The 7,794-nt window shown below is 42.9% G+C and overlaps 1 pseudogene; it reads left to right on the forward strand.

Moving 5' to 3' along the window:
* Nucleotides 1-423: 423 nt before the first annotated feature.
* LOC133260224 (SOSS complex subunit B1-like) lies at nucleotides 424-1,145 on the forward strand (annotated as a pseudogene).
* Nucleotides 1,146-7,794: the final 6,649 nt, after the last annotated feature.

The following is a 7,794-nucleotide window of genomic DNA, read 5'->3' on the forward strand; positions in this document are numbered from 1 at the left end:
GCCTGGTAGGCTATAGTCTATGGGGTCGCAAATAGTGGGACACGACTGAGCAACTTCACTTTCATACTCCAATAGAAATGAATTTAAAAAATTAAAAATATACCACCAAGTGTTAAAACTTAATCATATATATAATGAATATAAGATATCTTAACAGTAATTCATATTTTTTATATTCTATTGCAATCATTCATTTTTCTAAGACTAACATAATTTTCTTACTTGATCTCTAGAGTATAATGCAAACCATGTCAAGAGTCCCAAATACTTATGACTTAAATTGCAAAGTGTAGGAATAGTCAAGACTACAAGCTCCCCAACCAAACCATGCTCACTTTAATAAAAAGCTTTTTGGCCTGCAAACGGCTCAGTGGCATGCAGTGTCCAGCAGTCTTGCTGGTGTGATGCTGAGGCTTGAGCAGTATGATGATGGAGACCTTTGTGAAGTATATCAAGCCCGGGCTCAAGAACTTGAACCTCATTTCATTGTGCTGGAGACAGTCTGAGTGACCAAGACAAAGAATGGGGACGAGGTGTGGGCCTGCGAAGTGGCAGACAAAACTGGCGGCATCAATATCTCTGTCTGGGACGATAAGGCCAACCTGATCCAGCCTGGCTACACTATCCAGCTCACTAAAAGTTATTCGGTGTTCAAAGGTTGTGTGCCATTGTGCACTGGCCATGGGTGTGATCTTCAGAAGATTGGAGAATTCCGTATGGTTTATTCTGAGGTTCCTAAATTCAGTGAGCCAAACCCAGAATACAGTGCCCAGCAGGCACCCAACAAGATGGTTCAGAACAGCAGTCTTAAGGCTCCCTGGACTCCCTGCCACTTCTCCAGCCTCTAAGAGCCAGAACGCATTGGACTGAGCACCCCACCAGGTCCTGGTGGTGGCCTGCACCCCCTCACACTTCCTCTGACTCCACTCCCCCAGCACTTGAATTATCTGAAGTCAGCCCAACCACAGCTACTGCCCTCCTGGCCCCTCCAGCAACCATGTCAGTAAAGGCAAAAAAAAAAAAAACAAACACAACCCAGAGGAGCAGCAAAAGAAAGCAAAAGACCTTTTTCCTCCCTGCCACCAGCCATAACCCAAGTGTTTGCTAGAGAACACAGCTTTCTACTGGGCTGCAGGCTCTGTGGGGCCAGGAGGTATAGGAGTCACTAAAGTTCACTGTGCGGGAGTGGTGAGCAGTAGCCTAATCCACCCTCAGCCCGTACTCCCCTCCTTGTTCAGCTGAAGCTGCCTGTCTCCTGGGAGTCAGGGTGCTCTGCCTCCCTTCCTTCCGCTTTAGAAACAATGGTTACAGTCTGTTTCTTATGTGTGATGTAGAAGTGTAATTGAATCCCTCCTTCCTAATAAATGTTACCACTCTGTTGAAAACATAAAAATAAAAAGCTCTTTGGAATGTATTCCAACCCTTTCCTACTCTCTTTACTTCCTGATTACCTGCTGTCCCCTCCTATTCTCACTGGTGACCTTGTCTGCAACCTCATGAAGAAACTAGAGGGAGCCAGCTGGACCACTGCCAACTTCCCATCTCCGAATCTCCATGGCGACACTGCCTTCCCCTTCTCCCTGGACCTCTCCTCTGAGTCTGAAGCATCCTACTCCCTGTTGGAATTTCTCACTCTCTCTGCCGTCTGTTCTCCTTGTGGCTCTAACCTCGCCTTCACTGCAGTTTTTTCTCGTCAGCATTAAACATTTTCACTCCTCACGCTGTCCACAGTTCCCACGTGGCACTGCTTTGACTCTCTATCCTTTGCACCAAACGTGTTCCAACAGTCTCTTCCTAGTGTCCTATTTTGTCCTCTTCTTCACTCCTAACCTCCCAAGTTAGTTTCCAAATTCCCTTTTCCTCCAAGAATGCTATTTTTCTTCCAAAGTTTAATCCACAGGAATTTGTATATACTATTATACAAATAGTATAATAAAGAATAAATACATAGAAGTTTGCTATAGTGCCAAATAAATTGTAATGCCACATAGATCGTCCATATGCCCCCATTTCTGCTTATGTGACTTTTTTTTTTTTTTGCAGGTGAATAGGTTTCTTGTAGTCATAGCAGCCACACTAACTTTTTGATCCACTAAAGGTGCAGGTCAGGAAGCAACAGTTAGAACTGGACATGGAACAACAGACTGGTTCCAAATAGGAAAAGGAGTACGTCAAGGCTGTATATTGTCACCCTGCTTATTTAACTTCTATGCAGAGTACATCATGAGAAACGCTGGACTGGAAGAAACACAAGCTGGAATCAAGATTGCCGGGAGAAATATCAATAACCTCAGATATGCAGATGACACCACCCTTATGGCAGAAAGTGAAGAGAAACTAAAAGGCCTCTTGATGAAAGTGAAAGAGGAGAGTGAAAAGGTTGGCTTAAAGCTCAATATTCAGAAAACTAAGATCATGGCATCTGGTCCCATCACTTAATGGGAAATAGATGGGGAACAGCGGAAACAGTGTCAGACTTTATTTTTTGGGCTCCAAAATCACTGCAGATGGTGACTGCAGCCAGGAAATTAAAAGGCGCTTACTCCTTGGAAGGAAAGTTATGACTAACCTAGATAGCATATTGAAAAGCAGAGACATTACTTTGCCAACAAAGGTCCATCTAGTCAAGGCTATGGTTTTTCCAGTAGTCATGTATGGATGAGAGTGTTGGACTGTGAAGAAGGCTGAGTGCTGAAGAATTGATGCTTTTGAACTGTGGTATTGGAGAAGACTCCTGAGAGTCCCTTGGACTACAAGGAGATCCAACCAGTCCATTCTGAAGGAGATCAGCCCTGGGATTTCTTTGGAAGGAATGATGCTAAAGCTGAAACTCCAGTACTTTGGCCACCTCATGCAAAGAGTTGACTCATTGGAAAAGACTCTGATGTTGGGAGGGATTAGGGGCAAGAGGAGAAGGGGACGACAGAGGATGAGATGGCTGGATGGCATCACTGACTAGATGGACGTGAGTCTGAGTGAACTCCGGGAGTTGGTGATGGACAGGGAGGCCTGGCATGCTGAAATTAATGGGGTCGCAAAGAGTTGGACACGACTGAGTGACTGAACTGAACTGAACTTAAAAGTATAAAACATGGCCTGCTACCAAAACAACTGGTCTACCCAAGAGAATGTTGCCTTCACTTATCTGAGAACATTCTTCTGAAGATTAGCAAAGACTTCTATTCCACTAAATCCACTGTAATCTTAAATATAGATTTGAATTTCAACTTCCTAGTAGTGTTTGATGCAGCTGATAACTCCTTGGTGACAACTTCTCTTTCCCTGGTTTTGTGATGGTATATCCTGCTGTCTACCTTGGTTGTTCCTTCTGTTTGCCTGTTGACTATTTCTCCTCTACTGTTCATTCTACCTCGAAGTTCCTAAGGGCTCCTTGCTGAGTTTCTCAGCTCTTGTCACTCTATCAACTCTCCTTAGAGATTCTCACTTACTCTTGAGACTCCCATTATCATTGTCATGCTGGTGATTATCAAATTCATTTCTCCAGCAAAATATCTTCCCCAGAACATCATATCTGCCTTTCTAGTGTTCAGCTAGGTATGCCACAGAATGTTTCATAATAGGCATGTAAATCTCAATGTTTTCTAAAACAGAACTCACCTTCCTACTCCCAAATTTTTATCTTCTCAAGTGTTCTCTAACTTAGTAAAGGCCATCACCATCCACTCAGTTGATTTAGCCAGTAACTTCGGAGTCATCATTGATCTATAATTATGTCTTCCTCACCATGCCTCCTTCTCCCCATTAATTAATCACCAATTCTTTTCTATGCTATCTCTTACACACTTCTCTAATCCATTTACTTTTCTAAATTGTCACTGTCATCACACCAAGTCCGAGGTATCATCATCTTTCAACTGGATTCTGTGACAGTCTCTTACCCTCCCATAAAGCACATCTGATTGTGTCTCTCTCCTTACACTCTTCAATGGTTTCCCACTGATTTGAAGATGAAGGCTTCCCAGGCTCTGTGTGATTTTCCTTCTGCCTCATTGTGAAGGATTGCTGTGTGTCGTTCTTTTCCTCACTCTTTTCCATTTCAGAAACTGGCCTCTTGGTTCTTTGTGATGAGAGGTCACCCTTCTTCTTACCTTGGGATTTTGCCTAGAATACATTAGCTTAATTTTCAGGCCCCCTGCTGCTTTTCTTCTTCTGTCATCCCCCACAATTCTCCAGACTTCCCCTGACTACAACTTTAACATGGTTACCTTGTTCTTTCAGTCTTAACATAAAAATTCCATCCCCTGAAAAGGTTTTGTGAACTCTCTAAACCCTTATATAACAGTTTGCACTTTCTCAGCCTTGTCATAATTGTATTTGCATGTGTTCAATGTCTTCCCAGCTGCTAATCTATAAGCTCCACAATGACAGTGAACTTGGATTGTGTCTGACACATGGTATTATAGAACAAATATTTGATGAGTGTTAATTCATTATTTATTTTATTTCGACTGCTCTGGGTCTTCATTGTTGTTTGAAGGCTTTCTCTAGTTGTGGCTAGTGGAGTTACACTCTAGTTGCAGTGCACAAGCTTTGTGGTGGCTTCTCTTGTTGCAATGCAGAGGCTTTTAGGCATGTAGGCTATGTAGGTGCAGTCCCAGGCTCTAGAGTGCAGGCTCAGTGGTTGTGGCACGTGAGCTCTGTTGCCCCTTGGCACATGGGATCTCCCTGGACCATGGATCAAACTTGAGTCCCATGCATTGGAAAATAGATTCTTAACCACTGGACCATCAGGCAAGTCCCAGGAATAATTTATTTTTGAGAAATCTTTTACTTCTGTGAATTAACTTCTTTAAGATTTATTTATAACAAAAGATTTGAGTAACTCCTTTCACTCTTTAGACTGCAATAATTGGAAGTATGAAGATTAAAAAAAAAAAACCTTCTGAAAAATAATGTGTAAGTAAATTGAAGGCTTAAGAAAAAAAGATAATTTTCTAAGATTTCATGTCTCTGTGTGGAGAGGGTTTCATCTGTGAAGAAGAAAAAAGATTTCCCAAATGAGAAATCAATACTATCAATAGCTGTCACTGGCCAGGCATTTGCTACTTTTCAGGGATAGTTCTCAGTGCAAAGAGGGTATTAATGAATTTAAAACAACTCTATGAGGTGGTTGCTACTTTCACGCCTGCGTTGGAGTGTGATTGCCGTCACTTTGTTTATCGCTCTGAGGGAAGCATGAAGGCACACTCTCCATCTGTTGCTGACACACCTCTTAATTAGGTCATATTTTACAGTTACACTAGATTCTGATAATGACCGGGATTCTTTCCTGGCTGCCTAGGGAGATCTCAGGCCACGCTGCCAGAGAACTGTCTCCCATCATGTGTTGCTTCTTGCATCACAGATTCTTCCCCAGTTGACTTGGCTCCATCCTATCTCATTCCTGCCAGAGGAATTTATCTAGTCATGCATTGCCCTTGAGGCCACAGTAACCAGTCCTTGTGATTTTTTTAAACACTGCCGTTCCTAAACAGTGTTCAGAAAGGAGGATTCTGCAGGGTGCCCACATTTGACTCCTATCCAAAGAGGCCTCTGGAAGTGCTTAAGTATGTGAAGCAGTGAACACGTAAGGGGGAGGCTGGAGCGTAACACATCTTACTTCATTCATTCAGTCATCCATCCCTTGATTAATTAACTCTATTCCATAAATACTTATTGCTCATCTACTGTGTGCCAAGCTGCACATTAGCTGCTGAGGACATAACAGTGAAGGAAAAATCCCTGTCCTCAAGGAGCTTATAGTCTAGTTACAGATGCAGATGAGCAAATCTAGCACATGCCATTGAAAGAGCATGAGAAGAGTGTTGTAAGGTTAGTTCATGGTGACAAGAGTCATACATCCAACTTAAAAATTGATTAGGCGAAACTGCTAATATTTATTGGCTTAAGCCACGGAAAAGCAACTGGAATAATGAACCACTGAGAAGGGTCACAGCAAGGACTCAGCACCAACCAGACCCAGGCACTTGAATGTACCCAGGAGCCTTGTCGTTCTTGGTCCACATGTAGGCACTTTGCTCATTTATTGCAGATCAGCTCTCCTTACAGGTCAAGAAGCAGCTCCTCCATCGATTCGAAGCCTCATGTCAGCTCAGGGTCTGACTCAGAGAGGACTGGTTCTTTTTCAATTCTAATCTAAAAAATCCCAGGGTAGAACTCAAATCGGCTCACTTGGGTTATATCCTACCTCTAGATTGATGATTCTCAACTGTAGGTGGTTCTGCCTCTCAAGAAATATTTGACAATGTCTGGAGATGTGTAACTTTGTCATGACTAGAGGGGTGGAGAGAATGTTATTGGTATCTAGTGGAAGGAGGCCATGCTTGCTGCTGAACATCCTAACAATTTACAGTACAAAATGTCAATAGTGCTAGGGTTGAGAAACTCTATTCTAGGCCAATCAGTTGTGGTTGTGGGAAGGTCAAGCGGGGGGGATCAAAGTTTTTCTAAAAGATGTTTAAGTGACGAGAAGGAGTTATCCAGGTAAAAGAGGGCAGGACAGGCTGATCCATGGAGGGAGGTATATGAGCAAAGAGTCAGGACTGCCCAGAACAGGTTCCCATAAATAGCATTAGTTATTCTGCCTTCCATTCCTACCTGGTAAAATGTTATGAGTCTGTGGAAAGCTCACGTGGAGCAGAGTGTCTGGAACTTCAATAATATCATTGTCCTGCAAAGCAATTTATCAAGCACAAGTCATAGATTTTATCCATTTCCTCTACTATACTAAGCTTTTGGTCGAAGGCATTTCATCAACTGAGATTCACTTCTAGTTTTCAGGAGATTGTTTTAGTCGAGTATTAAAACACATCAATGGACAAGACCCAGTAGTTAGAAGCACTGGTTCTGGAATCAAACAGACCTGGCTTTGAAATCAGGCTGTATGTCTGCCTACTGGTGTCCATGACCACCACAAGTAGGACAGGCCAGTGCTAGGGAGACGCAGAAAGGAGGCCATGTGACAGAGGGAGGAGGACCCTGGACTTTTTAGGATGAGAAAAAAATTGGGTAAATAAAAGGGAGGAAGGTGTTCTACATAGAGAAAGCAGCATGTGCCAAGGCTTGGAGTTGTGTGTGTGGGAAATGAGAGATGATGAAGCTGACTAGAGGAACAAGGAGCAGTGTAATTTTGTGTGTGTGGGTTTTTTTTGTCACACCCCATGGCATATGCAATCTTAGTTCCCTGACCAGGGATCAAACTCATGTCCCCTGCATAGGAAGCATGGAATCTTAACCACTGAACCACCAGGGAAGTCCTGAAGAGTGCAACTTTGGACACACAATGAGTATTTCCTGTGGAGGACAGAAGTAGGGATGCTCAGAGAACAGACAGAGTTTCAGGCAGGATTCAAATTCAGGTGAGAGGTAAAAAGCTGGAGATATATATGTGTGAGAAAGAACTGTTCCTGAATGTAAAGACCTTTGAGAGGAGGAGACAAGGGGAAAGAAATATTTGTTGAAAGAAGGGAAGGAAGGAAAAAGGAGGAGAAAAAAAGGAAACACATGAGTGTGTGAAGAAAGAGAGAAAAAGAATAAAATCATGATGATGGAGTGTCATGGATGTCCATGGAGGAGAGAATGTGAAGAAAGGAAGAGCTGTCAGTGGTGTCAAATACTGCAAAGAGGCCAAAGCTTATTAGAGCTGTTAAAGAGATCGCTGAACATGTACAGCGCAATTTAAGGTGTGTATTTCTAGTTGGAGAGTAGAAGTAAGCATCTGATGAAGGGAGTCCCTGAGTAAACGTGGGTAAGCTCCTGGAGGCAGCTAGTATA

The sequence above is a fragment of the Bos javanicus genome, chromosome 14, assembly GCF_032452875.1.
Source record: "Bos javanicus breed banteng chromosome 14, ARS-OSU_banteng_1.0, whole genome shotgun sequence".
Classification (NCBI taxonomy): domain Eukaryota; kingdom Metazoa; phylum Chordata; class Mammalia; order Artiodactyla; family Bovidae; genus Bos; species Bos javanicus.